The 17,324-nt window shown below is 34.5% G+C and overlaps 1 long non-coding RNA gene across 1 annotated transcript; it reads left to right on the top strand.

The window, feature by feature from the left end:
- The first annotated feature begins 12,753 nt into the window (after window positions 1–12,753).
- Window positions 12,754–16,190, top strand: LOC118680957 (uncharacterized). The gene is made up of 3 exons (XR_004976599.2): window positions 12,754–14,404; window positions 14,470–15,397; window positions 15,465–16,190. It is a non-coding gene; the product is annotated as an uncharacterized lncRNA (long non-coding RNA).
- Window positions 16,191–17,324: the final 1,134 nt, after the last annotated feature.

The following is a 17,324-nucleotide window of genomic DNA, read 5'->3' as shown; positions in this document are numbered from 1 at the left end:
ATTGAATTCTTAGACTAGTCACTCCACTCTAGCGTAGGGAATGTAAATGCGAACTATCCTTATATATATGTAAATATGTATCATATGGCATGATGCTATATCCCGTTAATCAAAATGTATATTGAGAAAGGAATTGAATAAAGAAGCGGCCTATTCCGTGACAGACGTGTGTAAGATCCAGACGACTTCTCTTTTATTTGGTGGAAATTTATGCAAATATTATGCACTGCTCAAAGGCATTAAAAACTCAAACGCTACACAGCGAAAACCAAAGTAGGGTACTACTACCCACAGCAGTCATCTTCATCGAACACCGAGGAGAACTGTTTAAACTTAGGACCTTAATAGACCAAGGATCACAACGATCTTTCATAGCGTCTAGGGTACAAAATAGGCTACAAATGCCAACAAAACAAGCCAACTTTGAAATTATAGGAATGGGCGGAAGAGTAGTGCAAAACTCTAATAAAATCTGCCCCATTACCTTAATTTCCCCCCAAGCGGATAAGAGAATTAAAGCAGAAGCTATAGTCTTACCGCAACTTATAAAATTAATTATATATTATATATAATTCAACCAAAGCGTCGAGATATATTACTAAATATTCGAAAAGAAACTTTGTTGTACACTAATTTCCTTAAATTTGAAAAGGGCAGTACAACATAAAAATTCATGGGATCCAATGGAAACCGATATCTGATCAGCTTTCATATCCTACTGAGTCAATATCCGCATTATCCGCAATAACATTTTTGACCCTGCAGGATGGCTCTCGCCAATTATGATACAAGCGAAAATCCTGGTCACAATTCTCAAACAATCTAAACGATATTCGAATCTCCCGATTCTTGACCACAATCGCCCACGTCCATACATAATATCGTTCGCAGCATAGTTCGGCGCAGTTATCGCATCGATGTAAGCGCTCCTCATATGGGTGGTTAATAGGAATCAGCTATAAAAAGCTATCCTCCTACTTCAAAAAAGTAGATGTATACTGCAAATATAAATATATCGAATTTACCACAATGCTAACTTGAAAAGAAGCCGTTTAATTTCTCTGTCCTAACATCAGGGCATTTTCTCAAAAAAGGACCCATTCTGGCCATATCTGAGCCAGGAGTGGAGTCGCTAACCTTAATAAGCCGATGGTAAAGAAATTTTAAACAAACAATACACATAATAAAATTATAAAAGAAACAACGGAAAATGTAATAAGTACGAAATGCAACTACAACCTCATATACCCGCAAAATAAAGTTTCTCACCTTAAAGCACTTACATGCACATCAAAATGCGTACAAAATCTTAAAACCAAAGCCGTTTTATACGCACAGGATATGGATATACCACTACTTCATCACCGTGCCCTCAGCTACTCCATAAGTAGTACGCCGAAATACAATCAACAGCACATACGTGTAATGCTAGGCTAAATATTCGCCTAGGGGGCCCAGGATGTTTAAATGAGTTTAAACTCCCTCCTCCAAGTACACCACTCTACTCGGGAAAAACTGGCGCCCCTAATAATGCCCACCACATACTCACAAATACACCACTCCAGATGACACCACACAGGACAACACAACATACAATTATTAATTCGTTTTCGTCTACGTGCCTGTGCGCCACATCATTCGATACGGCACCCCACCGCACGCGTCTAACTCGAGCAGGCATTTTTTCAAGTTTTTCCGGATACACCGGCGATTGGACCGACACGTCACATCGTTTCGTCAAAGCAATCCCGCACATTTTTCGATATCAGTTTGTAATAATTGTGTTACTTAATAATATTGTAATTATGCGAAAATAAATGGATATTTTCCTTAACATATTCAGTGCGGTAGTGAGTGGAATATAACATTTGAAATATATTGATGAGTTTTCCAATAAATTGGGTTTCCAATTTATACATATATATTCGACTAAATAGCGATCCTGCGCGCAACTCTACCCATGCGATTCGTACTTACTTTGAATCAGGATCGAATAGTTCCTCTCAGGAGGCACCAAAAAGATGTATAATATTTGCATCAATTTCCACCAAATAAAAGAGAAGTCGTCTGGATCTTACACACGTCTGTCACGGAATAGGCCGCTTCTTTATTCAATTCCTTCTTAAATATACATTTTGATTAACGGGATATGGCATCACGCCATATGATACACATTTACATATATATAAGGATAGTTCCCATTTACATTCCCTACGCTAGAGTGGAGTGACTAGGCTAAGAATTCAATGCTAAAAGGAGGACACAATTATGCTGATCATTCAGCAATCAGCTGACTGGCATTGATTTGTGTCCTTGTTAATTATGCACAGGACTGCATTCTAATGTACTTAAATCTTGAACAAGCAGCATGGTACTTCTTGGCAATTTTCGAGATTTCGCACTTCGGGATTTGTTGTTGCAACTAAACCCGTGGCTCTTTTCATATTAGCGCTGTTTGGGGGTGAACTGGAAAAATTATTTAAATAAAGCACAGAATGATGTCGTTTATGACAATAAACGCAATTGAACTTGCTTTCGCAATCTTTTAGTGAATGCGCATGTGACATATAGTTTGTACAAAGTCTTTTGTTCTCCCATAGAAGTAATGATTTTTCTGGTAATGAGGCAGTGCATATGTTTACCATTTAGGGTCCCAGCTGTCTGTGGGAATATTTTGTGTCGATAAAACCGACAAACAATTTGAAACAGTGGATTGAAGTTTGGTAAATTCTTCACTTGTTTCCTTTTGAATTTTTGGCAAGTTCAATAATATCGATATTTGTTTATCGACCAATATTCTTTCATTTCGAATCTTGATTTAAGAGCTTCCCAAGCCAAATTGAAATTATCGTCATTTAGTGCGAACTGTTTACTATTACGTCTGCTTGACCTTTTGTTTTGTATCGGAGGTGATAAAATTTTTGTGCATTTGATAACTTTGGATGGTTTATGTAAACGGCCGTAAACATGTCTCGGAAGGACGGCCATTGTTCATAACCCCCATGAAAAATTTTCTGTGTCACATGCGGGTACCTTGAGATGGATGCCTGAGCTTGCCTCTTGGCATTGAATTTCTTGCAGCTCTACTCTTGGCTGTGGAGTAGGTGCAATTGCTTTGATTAATTTTAATTGGTCAGAAATCATTGCTTTTGTTTCTTCGAACTGGTCTAAGCAGTTTTCGTATTTGGGGTAAGCCGAAGCTTTGAAATTTTCCGGTAGATCTGAGTCGTTAGATTCTGCGATTGCGTCATATGCAGTTTGGAGACGTTTCCAAAATTTGTCAAGATTGTCCTTTTTGATTTCTAATACCGATTCAGAATTGTCTTGAATCGGCGAAGATGAAAATCGAGTGCAGTATCGTATTAGACTGTCACTTTCTGCAATGAATTTGGCGTATGAAATGTCTTTTATCTTTTTTGGTTTTGTAGCACCTTGCTTTGAGCCTGTAGCTTCACAGGTGTACATGGACTCTTTTCGTCCGAAATCATTCTTGGTACTTTTAGATATTAAGTTGGTTTAGATTCCTTAGAATCTGCGTTCATTTATAAAGACGAAGGTGAAATTAAAAATTTAATTTTTTTTTGTTTTAGATTTATTTTTTTTATTTTTACTGATGATATTCGATAAATAAAGAAATTACCTTTTAGATAAATAGGATTTTTTTTGTATCCGGACTTCGCCAATAACAAACGCTTATTTCGTTTTCTTAGTTTTCGATTTTATTTAGTTCCGGTTTTTTATTTTTCCTCTCTTTGTGTTTTATAATTTATTGTTACGTACTCGATTGTATGTATGTTAATTGTGTACATTACCGCTTTTAAAATGAGGTTATTAACCTTTGTACATAAGCGTGCACGTTATGTGCGTATTTATGTGCATATGTAATATGCTTAAATTTGTTTGCAATCCTGCTTGCTTGTGCTTGAACAAGAACAAGGGGTATTGCCAGAAAATTGCCGATATGGACTTTGAATATATGTACAACTGTGTGTGTACTTGTTATGCGCTATTCCCACCAAGTATAACTTTGTCTTTGTTTTTTCGTTTGTTAAACCGATTGTTCTTGTGCCCTTGTTTTTTGTTGTAATAAATTTTATTTTTGTCTAAAAATTTAATAATTCCTTCTTATGTACCGCAACGCTTAGTGTTAGGAAATTTTGTTATTATTAGGTTTAATGTCTTTTATTGTTAGCAATAATTTTAACTATTTTTAAATATTGTACCCAATGTATGTAGGGTATACAGGCATAGACAAATTTTAAGCCGTGTGTATGTATGTATATGCTTGTTAGGTTGGCTATCGGAATGACGAGGGAAAATAAAATAAATAATGTGCAGGTACGCACTTTTGAGTTCGTATCGTTCTTGTAACTATGTAAAAAATTATTCGCTTCGTAACTTGGTTAGTTACGTATACGTAAACGTATATAAAATGTGATATATAGAGTATGTAGATTTGTATGAACTTGGCAAGTAACCGTGCAGATATTATAAGTATGTATTTTTTTTTTCGTTTGAATTTTATTTATTTTTCCAATTTGCCTTGCTTACTTATTTTGCGCAATCCTGCTTATGATTTATTAAGCATAAGGGGCATTGCCGGAAAAAGTGGTCAAGTACTTGAAAAAAAAATTTTTTTTTTAGTTTTTTGTGTTTATTAAATTTGTGTGTTTGGATACACAAAGGTAAGCATGTATAGGCTTTGGTGTCTTATAAATAAATATGTTTTATACATATACTTGTAGATATACATATATATATATATATATAATGTATTATGTGATATATATATATATTGTATTGTATATATTATAGGTTTGTTGCACTTTTTTATGTATTTTGTTATTATATATATATTTTTTGTATTTATATGTTATCTTGATATCTATTTTTCCGCACTTTTTGTATATATGTATATATTTTTACGGCACTGTATATGTATATATATGTATATGTATATATATATATATTTATATTTTTATATTCGGCACTTTTTTTTTTTATATATGTATAACCATTTGCACCGCACTTGCTTGTTTCACAGTACGCTTTTGATTTTTTTTTTGTTTTAGGTTTATGTATTGTTCATATAAATATTCATCTCCGCACTTTTGTTCTTTATTTTATTAAATTTTTTTTTTCTAATAGTGCCTTTCCGTAAGGCTCGAAGGACCAATGAATAATTATGCTACAAGGTTAACACTCACCAAAGATATGTTATTTCACTTTTTAAATTAAACATTTTTATTTCTTTTTATTTTTTTTAAAAAATGTTATTTTCACAACCTTTGTACTAAAAGTTAATACCACGATTTTAAAGAGGTCGGTAGCGGAGATAGCGATTTCACGGTGACGTAGCGCAAAAAAAGCCTTGTGGTCGCTCGTCGTCCCGTTTTTACCTCCTTCGGTGTGGTGTGTAGTGTGTCTTCATGTGTGGGGTGATCGTGGTGGTAGGGTTGGTGTGGAATGTGTGTGGAATGATAAGTTGAGTTACTCATTTAACCACCAGGGATATCACTACGCCCTGGAACTAATTGCAGGTTTATCGTGAAATAAGATGTTAGGTCCTCTTATAGATCGAGACATTCTTTCAATATCTTTGATGAAACCCCTTGGAGACTTCAGTGATTTCAAAGCCGCTTGGCTATCCGTATATATAATATAAATATGATCCTTGTTGTGAGCACACTTTTTGTCAGAACAACAAGGCTTTCTTTGATTGCTGCGATCTCCGCTTAGAAGACATCGCAGTGGTCTGGTAGCCGGAAGGCGATTTGGTATCTAATTTTCTTTATGGTGGGGAAGGCAATAATGGGGAACGAATTTGGTTTCAGTTCTATTGGATTACGGAAATCCGTGGTAGTGGATAGAAACGAGAACTTACTACATAGCTTGGAATGCCCCTTGTTGCAGGCGACTAATTGGGAGCATTCCCTCAGTCAGAGAGCTGACTTCGCTGCCACTTGCTTACAGAACAAGTCTGTTGGCAGTAGATGTAAAATGACGTTTAGTGCCTGACTTGTCGTTGTTAAGAGCTCCACTGATGCATAAACTGGGTGCGCTTTGCATGCTCTCCATACGCCTCACCGCGTATTTCCTGCCTCTTAAGCGCGCTCAGTATGGCCCTAGGCTGGATATTAGTGATGGTTCCTTCTATATCTAAGAAGGCAATTAGAGTGTATTCTTAAATTTCAGAGATTTTTTTATCTCCGCCACGACAGAGCTTAGTGCAGTTTCTGTAGATTTTCCTTTAGAAGAGCTTTTAGTTTGTTTTTATATGTATTTCTATTAGAATTTCCAACGTTTTTAGGAGAAATGAGGAGAGGCTAATTAGTCTGAAATCCTTTGGACTTGTATTTGAGCTTTTGCCTGCCTTAGGTATGTGTTACGTTGACTTTCCCCCGTAGCGAAGGAATATATTTTAATTGCAGTGTCACCTTAAGAATGGTTACTAGCCAATATATTATGTAATTCAGCAACTGCTGTAATTGAGCCGGGAATAGACCGTCTGGCCGGCGACTTAGGGCTTGAAGCTATTTATTGTCCAGCGTACGTTGCTTTCTGACACCATATCTACAGGGGTGGAGTCTATTTCTGCTCCGCTGTTTTTTGTATATTCTTCCGTATGGCTTTCAGAGCTACCTGGGAAGTGGGTATCCATTAGTAGGCCTAGTGATTGCCTTGCCGGTCTAACAGCTTTGCCAACAAATCATCGTAACTAGGTATATTTATATATTTACGCATATTTTTGCCAGCCACGGGAAAATATTTCAGAAATGTGAAATATATTTAATCGACAAAAGCTTTGTTGCCACTTTGTCACTTTTTTCTGTGTTTTGAGGGTTTGCAGGGTTGTCACTTTTCCCTTCTAGAGGGAATATCAGAAAGTTGTTGTCTTGTTTGCCTTTATGAATGAAACGACTTAGCTTTGCATGGGCGCGAGCGTTCATAAATGAAAATGTTGTTGTAGGATTTGGCAGCCATATTGATTTCTGGTGCTCATTCTATTTGAGAGAATTGTTGTTTTTGTACAACAAGGTTTCAATTTTTTCTATTGGCTCATATATAATACTTACATTTGTACGCATATATATATATGTAGACTTGTGTATGCATTACTTATTTTGCAATGCCATACGCATATTTGTACATACATACTTACATATAGAGCAGTGCGCGCACATGTACATATTTATTGATAAGTGATAATATATTATTATATCATATAATATAATATATTTATGCACATATGTATGTACATATAGAGCAGTACGCGCACATCTATTCTTTGATGAGTGATAATATAAAAAACTCTATTCCTCCATGTGTACATACCAGAGAATGCAAATAAACTCCATATTGATGTTCATAAGTATGTATGTATGTAAATACATTAATTATTATTAATTCTGTAACAATTGAAATTAGAAAATTATTGTATTAAAAAAGTAAAATATATATTTTTTGCATATGTTTCGCTGTTTATCATGCCGCATTTGTGCAAAAAAATCATATTTTATCAAATTTTCATCATAAAAACCGTTTATATGACAAAAAATAGTCATGCATATGTGAAGTGGCATTTGAATTTTTTGTTCTAACTATTTAATTTTTCTCTTTATGTTGGTAGATACGTATTTTGCCAGAGAACGTTGTTATAAATTCTCATTTCTGTTAAATAACAGCGAATACTACAGAAAATAGTGAACTCTTTCTTCTTTCTGTTAACCGTCCAACCGAGCATCATACAAAATTCAATTTGCACCTTCTCGTCCATTTACGTTCTTTGGTTTGCCAACGTATGTCTACTCTTTGCTCCATTCATCAATGTATGTCACCTACACACTAAGCAATATAAGTGAATTGTGATCGAACAGCTGATGTGAAGTAGTGTCTGATGCTTTCAAAATATTATTTTTTGTGAGGAAAATAAACGTTTTCTCAATTTTTTCCCAGTCGAGTTTATCAGTGAGTAGCCCCCAACCAAATAGTTTTACATGAGCAAACTGTTGAGTCCATGCCTCAAGATATTCGTAACAATCACCTGATTGACATATTGAAGACAATTAAAAATTAGAAAACGAAAATTGATGTGTAAAATGAAATATTTATTCAGATCGCTTCAAGGCATAGTTTTCTTTAATTATAATTGTGTTGGTTGGATGTTTGCAAATTGTTCATCAAATGTTGCAAGTGTTTGTAAATTGACACTGCTAAATTTAATGAGATAATAATTAAATATTTTTACCATTTTGAAAAAATTTCTGTTAATAAAAATATATTTTCACCTGCTCATGAAGAAAAACGAACCAGAGCTTCGATAGTGGATTACTGAAAAAGGTGGCGTTTTTGAGGTGTGAAGGAAGGTTGTGGAAATACGTTTTCAAAGGTTTGAACGTTCGAATGATTTTCCCCAAAAGTTTCTCTCAAGCGAATGTACCGAATGTGTTACGAATCGCAATATGCACGATATGCCCTGCACAACCTACTCCAACTATCTTCGATTTTAATTTCTTTAATTTTGCAGAAACATTTCCTTCACTTTTCCGATCAACGCGACCGAAATTAATTGGTGCGTTGTTAGATTAGATTTGAAAATGAGGTATGCACTGCGACCTAGGGTCTATTGTGCCGTCTCCTCCATCACATGCATTCCCAAAGTCCCAGCACCCTGAAAAACTCCAGATACTTGCTGGGTGCTATTAAGGCAATGTGATCCCTGGTCACAAAAATGGAACCGAGGGCCTTGAGCCTGCGTCTACAAATTGCGGTGCAATCTAGGTGGTGCGTTGTTACCACAATAAGCGATAAATTTATCAGTCAAATCGAAATTTTCCAAGACTCTTTTAATCAATAAAAAAAAAAAATTATATCCAACGTTTCACCTTTTTCTGGTGAAAGTTCAATTATTTTAACATTTCCTGACGACAGGAAACATCTTGATTGCCTTGCTCATGGAAGCGTCGGTCGACAAACAAACGAATCGGGCTTTCTGTAAATCAGACTTGAAGCATTTCAATGCGTAGGGTGCAAAGACATTGGTTATTATCGCTTAAATTAGTTCTTGAACACGAACCTTTTTTCATTTAAAAACAGGTTCGCAATATTTTGGTTGCACAGTCGTTTGACCTACAATAATAAGTTTGAACAAATTTGAAACGGAAGATAACTACTGTTTCTTAAATGATTTATTGAATAACAAAAATGAAACTGTGATTCTCATCATTTGTGTGGTACGCCCACACGCCTACCATCGTCGATAGATTCAAATCTGGTTTCTCTCTTAAAAAATCTGATATGATTGATGTTTGAAAGGAAGCATTTGCTGCCACTTTATGCTTCTTTGTCTTCAAATCATTTTCAATATCATTGCCTCCACCATCAGTAACCGAAAAATTTGCATTACATTTTGTCACAACGAACGTTGGAATCGACATAAGTGACTCTCAAAAAAGGATTTTTTTTCAAATTATCGTTGAAAACACACTTCCGTTTCGACATTTTACAAAGTAATATTTATTCGTAAATATTTATGCTACAAATTCACAAAATTATCGTATGTTTTACTTTGATGAATAAAAATAATGAGCTGTCAGCGAACAACGCTGACGTTCTCGCAAAAATCTACTACAGAATTCAATACATTCAAACCGAATGTAGAAATAGAACATACAGGGTGGGTATCTACATTGTTGTATATTTGTTCGGTTTTTTGAGAAATTATTAATCTAAGCCCGGGACGGCCGGACCAATGGTCAGCTAATGCTAGATGCTGGTTCGATTTATTTGAATCAGCATTGAAAGAAAAATGCTTCATAAACTCGCCAGTAGATCGTTGAATATAGATACTTAATAAAGGAGATGAATCTAAAAATATACATATGTATATGTATTTTTTTATGTAGATGACTTATTCTTATATCTTATACTTACTTATATCTACTAAAGATATTCAAATTATGAAGAAATTTAAATCATACATGGCAAAGATATTTATAATGACTGATTTAAAAGAGATAAAGTTCTTTTTAGGAATTAGCATTGATAGAGATTATAGTCAGCTTAGTTTAAGTCAGTCTGCATATATTGAAAATAGTCTATTAAAATTTAATATGGAGCATTGTAATCCTGTAAACTCGCCTCTAGCAAGTAAACTGAATCATGAAGCTTTAAACTTAGATGATAAATGTAATGCTCCGAGTCGCAATTTAATTGGATGCTTGATGTATATAATGCTATGTACAAAACCAGATCTTAGTAAATCAGTAAATTTATTAAGTCGATATTGTGAGAAAAATAAAAATGAATTGTGGTAAAGTTTGAAAAGGGTGATAAGATATTAAAAAGGAACTGTTGTCCTTAAAAAGAAATTTGATTTTAACGAGTTTTTGATTAAATACGTTAATTAAGATTGGGGAGGAAGTCTGGCTATATAAATATAACCAATTCAAGGAGAAACTACAATATATTCCTACTTAATATAATTTTTACTTTTTATTTCAATTTGCTTGATTAACGAAAATGAAACTGTGTTTAATTGGTTTGGAAAACAAAATGTTTGGTTTTTAACACCAATTAATGACAAGCTATACAAAATTGTCTTACCTCTGGTGGGGAACTAAAATTGATAGACATCGTCATCTAGAATGAAATATTTCTCACTATAAACAGTTTGTTTTAAAAAATAAATAAAAATATTAAAAACTGCGGATTTGTACTGCGCCAAAAAGGACTGCAAGGGGAAATTGCAGCACGGTGCCAAAAAAATGCCGATTTAGAGGACATTGAAGGGCTAACGAACTCCACAGCGACCATACGAAGTTGAAAAATAGCGCCAAACCACGAATATCTCATCAATAATGAAATTCCGGCAGGCATGTGAAACCGCTCACGTGAGAAGACGAGCGAAGGAGCAGCTAAAAATGGATCTAGCGTACAAAGAGATGGACACAGATAAAAGACCAAATAGCCTAACTGCGATTGAATACGTCACCATAATCAAGAAAAACGATAGAGGACGTGTTAGCACAACTGATGTTAAGAAAATTTTCCAAACAAACTGTAAACTGACAGCAACGTTAGCAACATAGGAAGGCACATAGTCATCATGGCAGAAATGCGGATATGCAGCCACCGGCTACCACGTTACTTAGTTGACGAACACGACATGAATACAAGCTGCGGTCACCTTTCCATCATTAAATTTTGTCGCCCTGGAGTATGTTCAAATATGAACATGTGAGTTGGAACACGGAACCCAAAGGTCAAGGAGAAGAAACGTATGAGGCGTCCGTCAAGCAGTGAAGAGGTGTATGGTAAGTCACAATAAAGAATCGTAAAATTAAAAGTACACCGCCATCCGATGAGAGAGAGAGAGAAGACCGAGAGAACACCTTTACGACGAATGTGAAGAAATAGTTACGAGTAAACTATCGTTAGCAACATAGGGAATATCAGTAAATTTTGTCGCCCTGGAGTATGTTCAAATATGAACATGTGAGTTGGTGACAAGGGATATCACTTACTCGGTGCGTCGCAGTAATATTTATTATTTTAAGTGTTATTAAAAACATGAAATACCAATCATTATACAAAAGTACAGTCCACTAAAATATTTTCCCTCGGCAATATGTTCAAATATCTTTGAATATGTTGGTTTTTTATCATCGACAATGCCAAGACATATACATAAAAAAATCACATAAATTGCATTACATGCAATACACATGCAGTACGTATGAATTCCATTCAATAGTCGATAGTAAAGACCTATTGATTTAGGATAAGAACATGCACATGTGTATATGTACACATTGTACCCAATTGGTTCTAAACATACATTTAGGCAACTGCTTGTGTACATCGAAAACAAACCCTATCACGTAACGTAAACAATTAGTAACATACATATTCACATACACATATATTTAGTTAGTTAAGATAGTTTTAAAAATTGTATATAAAGCCGTCATAAATTAAATAAAAACGAGAATGAAATATTTCCCATCTCAATGAATGTCTTTTCTGTGTCCCACCAGCGGTAAGACATTTAAGAATCTTCATTGAGTTTATTCAATAGTTTTATTTGAAATTTCTTTAACTTACGTATGTATGTATTGTATGTATATTATATTTGAAAACTTTTCTTAAAAATTTGTTTATATTTTTAATACAAAACCCAAAAGAGTTTTGCGCAGAAGCGTGCAACACTTTGTGGCAAGAAGAACATAAAAATTCTTTTGCGCAGTTGTTGAGAAACTTATTTGGAATTTTATGCGTCCCTTTTTGATAGGGTTGTTTCTTCGCAAGAAGATAGTTTTGAAGTTTTGAAAAACGATGAATAGTGTTGATAAACGTGTTTTTTTTTGACGACCATCATCATTGACAATCATTTTACTATTCATTTGACTGTAGTGGTGACAGTACATAAAGCATTCTGCTATTTCATTCTTACACATGTAAGCAATATAATTCGGAGATGTCTCTGTTTAATAATAACAGTGACGGTCAGTTACCAAGTAAACTGCCCGTCATGACTGACATAAAAATGTGAGTGTATTGGTGAATCCATCAGCAGTTTCTTGTAGGGATATAGATATCACACACCCAAAAATGTATTGAGTTGTATTCTTAAAAACAACCCCATGTGGTGCCCCATACATACAAACATACACACATACATATACATTTAATTATATAAGTTAGTTTGTAAATAGTATATCAGCAAATTTAAATAAAATTAGAATGAAAATATTCTCAGTTCAATAAAGAAGATAAAAAATTTGGAGGGTTAGTTTAGGAGAATAAGGTCATGTCTGATGACAGCGAGGCAATACTCATTGAAAGCGATGAATTAAAGGAAGACTAGATATGTGAAGAAGACACTGCCGATGAAAAGAAAAATTAATTTAATTATGATGCTAATAGTGTGAACACCAAATTGTTGTCTCCTCTCTTTATCGAGTAGAATGAAATATTTCTCACTAGATGACGGTGTCTATCTATCTAGAGGTAAGACAATGTTATATAGCTCATCATCATTTGGTCTTACAAACCAAATAAAAAAACTGAATATTGTATTTTTAAATTAACGTAAATTTAAACCACCTAGTCTGAGTGGGTCCCTAATGCGTGCAACAAATGTTGGACTAGTATTGTATACTCCCATAGCCTGTCTTATCGTTAATACTTTGTTTGTAAATGAGTGTATTATGTTTATGAGGAGGTGTGTTGAAAACAAGCTAAGTAATTTGAATTTGCCGGTTCGATAAAACATCGATAAATATGTAAATCTTTAGCTATCCAAAATAAAGACGTTGAAATAGCTTGTTGCAAAAACGCTATAAACAGGTATCGATACATATATATCGGATATATACGATTTTTTCTCAACTGACGCTTCGGAAAGACAACAAGGCTACGCATATCGAAAAAATAAAGAGAATATAAAACAAATTGAAAATTAAATTAGCTCCTGTGTTATTATTAAAATATTGTGGTTAATCGTATTATTAACGTAATTTAAATATAAATTGCGTTGTCTATAACTGCGTGCTGTTGTTGTTTGCTGCCCACCGGAGCAATAGTATAAAGAAGATATACTTGTAACTTTTGATGAATACATATATTGATAATTGATATATTGGATGTCTAATATACTTGATACTATTGATATTTTACATGTGATGTGATTGACGACAACTCGATATAGTAATATTCAATCAGCTGTTTCGTTGTGAAATAGAAAGACTTCGAAATAAAAAAAAAAATTCGGTTTGCAGAGCACCTTAATTGAAATCATTTGGTAAAAACGAAATCATATTACTTCCATTTGGTTTCTGGAACATGCCTCAAAAACTATTGATAGCAAATAAGTGACCAAATCTATTCCACAATCTTTAAATATATGCTTCGATATCGAATCCAGCAAGTCACGGCAATAATTAGCTTGGAAATCATTGTACAAACCTACAAGTAACCAATCCTAAATATATACATACATATCTCTTGTATCAAAACTTTATTAATATCAAATCAAAATAAACAAATCGAGGTAAATTTGGTAATAGATGAAGGCAGCTTCTACATGTTTTCGTATATATTTGCGGTTACTTGTATTATAAATTAATATAATATAAATATATATATATAATAAAGAAAATCAATAGACTTGCAGTGTGGCGAACACGAATGCCAAGACAAAATAGAATCGATGATAAATAGCTAAAATCAACCAGCCAGCAAAATAGCGTAGTTGCCAGGATGTTCGAGTGGCGACGTTTTCGTAACTATATAAGGGCTGCCGGATCGTGCAGCAGAGACAGTTCTAATTAAAGTGCAGCTTAGTAAAAGTAAACTCGAATAACAAGTAATAAGATTTCAGTGGTTTAAATTAGAAATAAAGGTAAGAGTATAAGAGCTATTAAGTTGGGACTTTTATTTAACTATCTAGTGATCGAACTAAAATAGGAAGAGACAACGAAGACAGAATGCTCATCAAACTCTATGGACATAAACATGATTTTGGCTGCAATGTCGCAGATGACAACGCTAATGTCAACGCAAATATCGACACAGTTTAAAGAGCAGGATATAGTATGTCGCAGATGGCCTTACAAATAGCAGAGTATTATCACAAAGGGTAGGATGCACGGATATCACAGGTAACCTCACAAATAGCCGAAGTCCATGTAAGGACAATGTTTCAAATGAGCAGGATAAAATTAAAATTGGAGTGGATGAATTGAAAAATCGTCTCTGCGAGATACAATTATATCAGCAAATTATGTCAACAGCCTCTGGCAAGGTATTTTTAAGCTTTAATTCGAAAAGATGGTATCTGCAAATAATTGGAACGTCGGACAAAGTAGTTGCATTTGGAGATGAAAAACTACCGTTCGATGTTTTGATAGTTTTTCTCTTGAAATCTACTTACTTTTCGCTGGTTTAATAAAAAAAAGAGACCTTAGCTTTGTACACTTCATTTTTATGAAATAATTTTTTAATTTATTTATAAAACAAAACATGAACAGTAAACAAAAAAAAACAAAAAAGTTAGTTACGTATAAAAATAGTATATAAATTTTCATGTTACTATATTAACTGCTCTGAGAGCTGACAAGTTATAAAAAGGTACATTTTTTATACATTTACTAATGTTTCGGTAGAGTACTTTGTTCCTCAATAATATACATGTTTTTTTTATAATAGTAATTAGTTGACGTTTTCAGCCTTTAGTTTCTTCTATCTGATATCCTATCTGGATCGCTACAGCCTGGTTAAACACTCTCTCGGACTCTGTATATCGTCTACCAATAGGGATGATGTGGTTTTTACACTCGTGGCGGACATTTTTGTTTACGGATTTGTGTCAAATTTCGCCAGTGTATTCAGAAAGGTTTGCATTTTATCATGTCAAAAAATTCACAATTTTACGTTCATCGAAAAATCATCTATTTTCTCAGATCAAGCCCATTTCTGGTTTAATGGTCGTCAACAAACAAAATTGTCACTATTGGGGTGATTCCATTCCATTCAATGCTCGAGGAGTTCGAAAACAACCTTCAAAGCACTATAGCGGAAATGCTGCACCGATTTGGCCGACATTTTGTTTACTTCATAAATGGATGAAATTATCAGTATGACAAAAAAAACAGAACCCATTTTGACCGAATTGAGTGCTTTATTTCATTTTAAAATCACGTCGTTCTTATTGATAGAGCTGATATATTTCACTTGTGATTTACATGGCAATGAATATATTTTTCCTCAAGATAATGCCCCAACCTACGTGGCAAAGACGACAAAGGAGTTCTATAACTCCCGACAGACTGAGTTACTTCAGTGGCCTGCGTTAAGCCCAGATCTCAATCCCATCGAGGATCTATGGAGAACTCTTTCCCCCAAAATATTTGCATAATCGAAGCAATACGACAGCCTTTGGCAGCTTAAAAAGACCTTAGAAGATAAATGGGACAAAACTGATTTGTCTGTCCTTAAAAAAACTGGTGGAATCAATGCCCCAACGTATGCAGTTTGTAAAGATAACTGAGCCCTATCTCTCATTTACTTTTATAAAACTTTTATTTCACAAAACAAATAATATGTATATTAAATAGACTTTTTGAACATATAAACATTTTACAAGGGCTATTAAAGTACAAATGTTTTCAATATAATACTGTGTTAAGAAATAATAATGATATAAAAACACTAACCAAAACTAAAACGTTGTAAAATTTTTTATGTCTTTAAACCAGATGTGCAAATAATATATTTTTTTAAATACCGTAATTGGGATTGAAAACTAAAATAGAAAAAAATTAAACTTACAGTAAGCGATAAAAAGATCTACATAAACGCGTAAGAAAAATTATGGTGTGGCTAAATGTTTCAACTGCGGGAAAATTGGACATATTGCACGCAACTGTAACCAGTCTTATAATCCAGTAAAAAAAGAGCTGGAGAAGATCAAGCAAAGCGAGCCAGCCGAAAGGGCACCGGCTGGCTCCCACAAGCAAACGCGCTGTAATCTCGATTTAACAACTAATGTGTATATGGCAAACAGCGTATACTGACTGTAGATACGGGCGCGTCACATTTCATAATTCGATCTGATATGGTTAATAAAGAAGTGATACCGTTAGCTGGTGCAAAGTTGCCTACTGCGACTGGAGAAGATACTCAAGTTCTCGGAAAAGTAATGTGCGAAATCGTAATAGGAAATGCAGCCGTGGTACACAACTTTATGGCGGCAGATATCTTCGACAAAGCCGTAATTGGAATAGACTTTATAGCAAATCAAGGTCGGTTACCTTGGTTATTTTAACAAGTACAACGTTGAACGAATGCTAATAACAGAGACCCAGCAGATTTCCTCAAAATCAGAAGTATTTATTTGACTAGTTATAGGTTGTTGAGTTTACAGAACAATCTACAGCAATCCCTGGCTATGACAAGACAAGCTAAGCATGTCAAAGAGTACTTAATGAGTTCAAGTCACCAATCAAACTTTCCAAAGGAGCTATAATAAGGCAGTGTTCGAAGATTGAAAATGACATCTTGAGAAAAATGAATGCCTGTACCGAGGAACTAGAGGCAGGACATCAAAATAAGGCTAAACAATGCATTGTCAGATACCCACCATATTTGACCAGGACAATTCCAAACCAGGATGAACCAAAGTTGTGCTATACAGGTGGGGCAAGACTTATCCGCCACGCTCCTCGAAGTGTTTTTTTTTTAGCAAAACGTGAAGTTGTAAGCCAAACCATGCGTGAAAAAGCGGCGTAATCGAACCATCACCTTTCACCGGTAGGACTGGT

The sequence above is a fragment of the Bactrocera oleae genome, chromosome 5, assembly GCF_042242935.1.
Source record: "Bactrocera oleae isolate idBacOlea1 chromosome 5, idBacOlea1, whole genome shotgun sequence".
In the NCBI taxonomy this organism is placed as follows: domain Eukaryota; kingdom Metazoa; phylum Arthropoda; class Insecta; order Diptera; family Tephritidae; genus Bactrocera; species Bactrocera oleae.
This window is presented reverse-complemented; position numbering and strand designations above follow the sequence as displayed.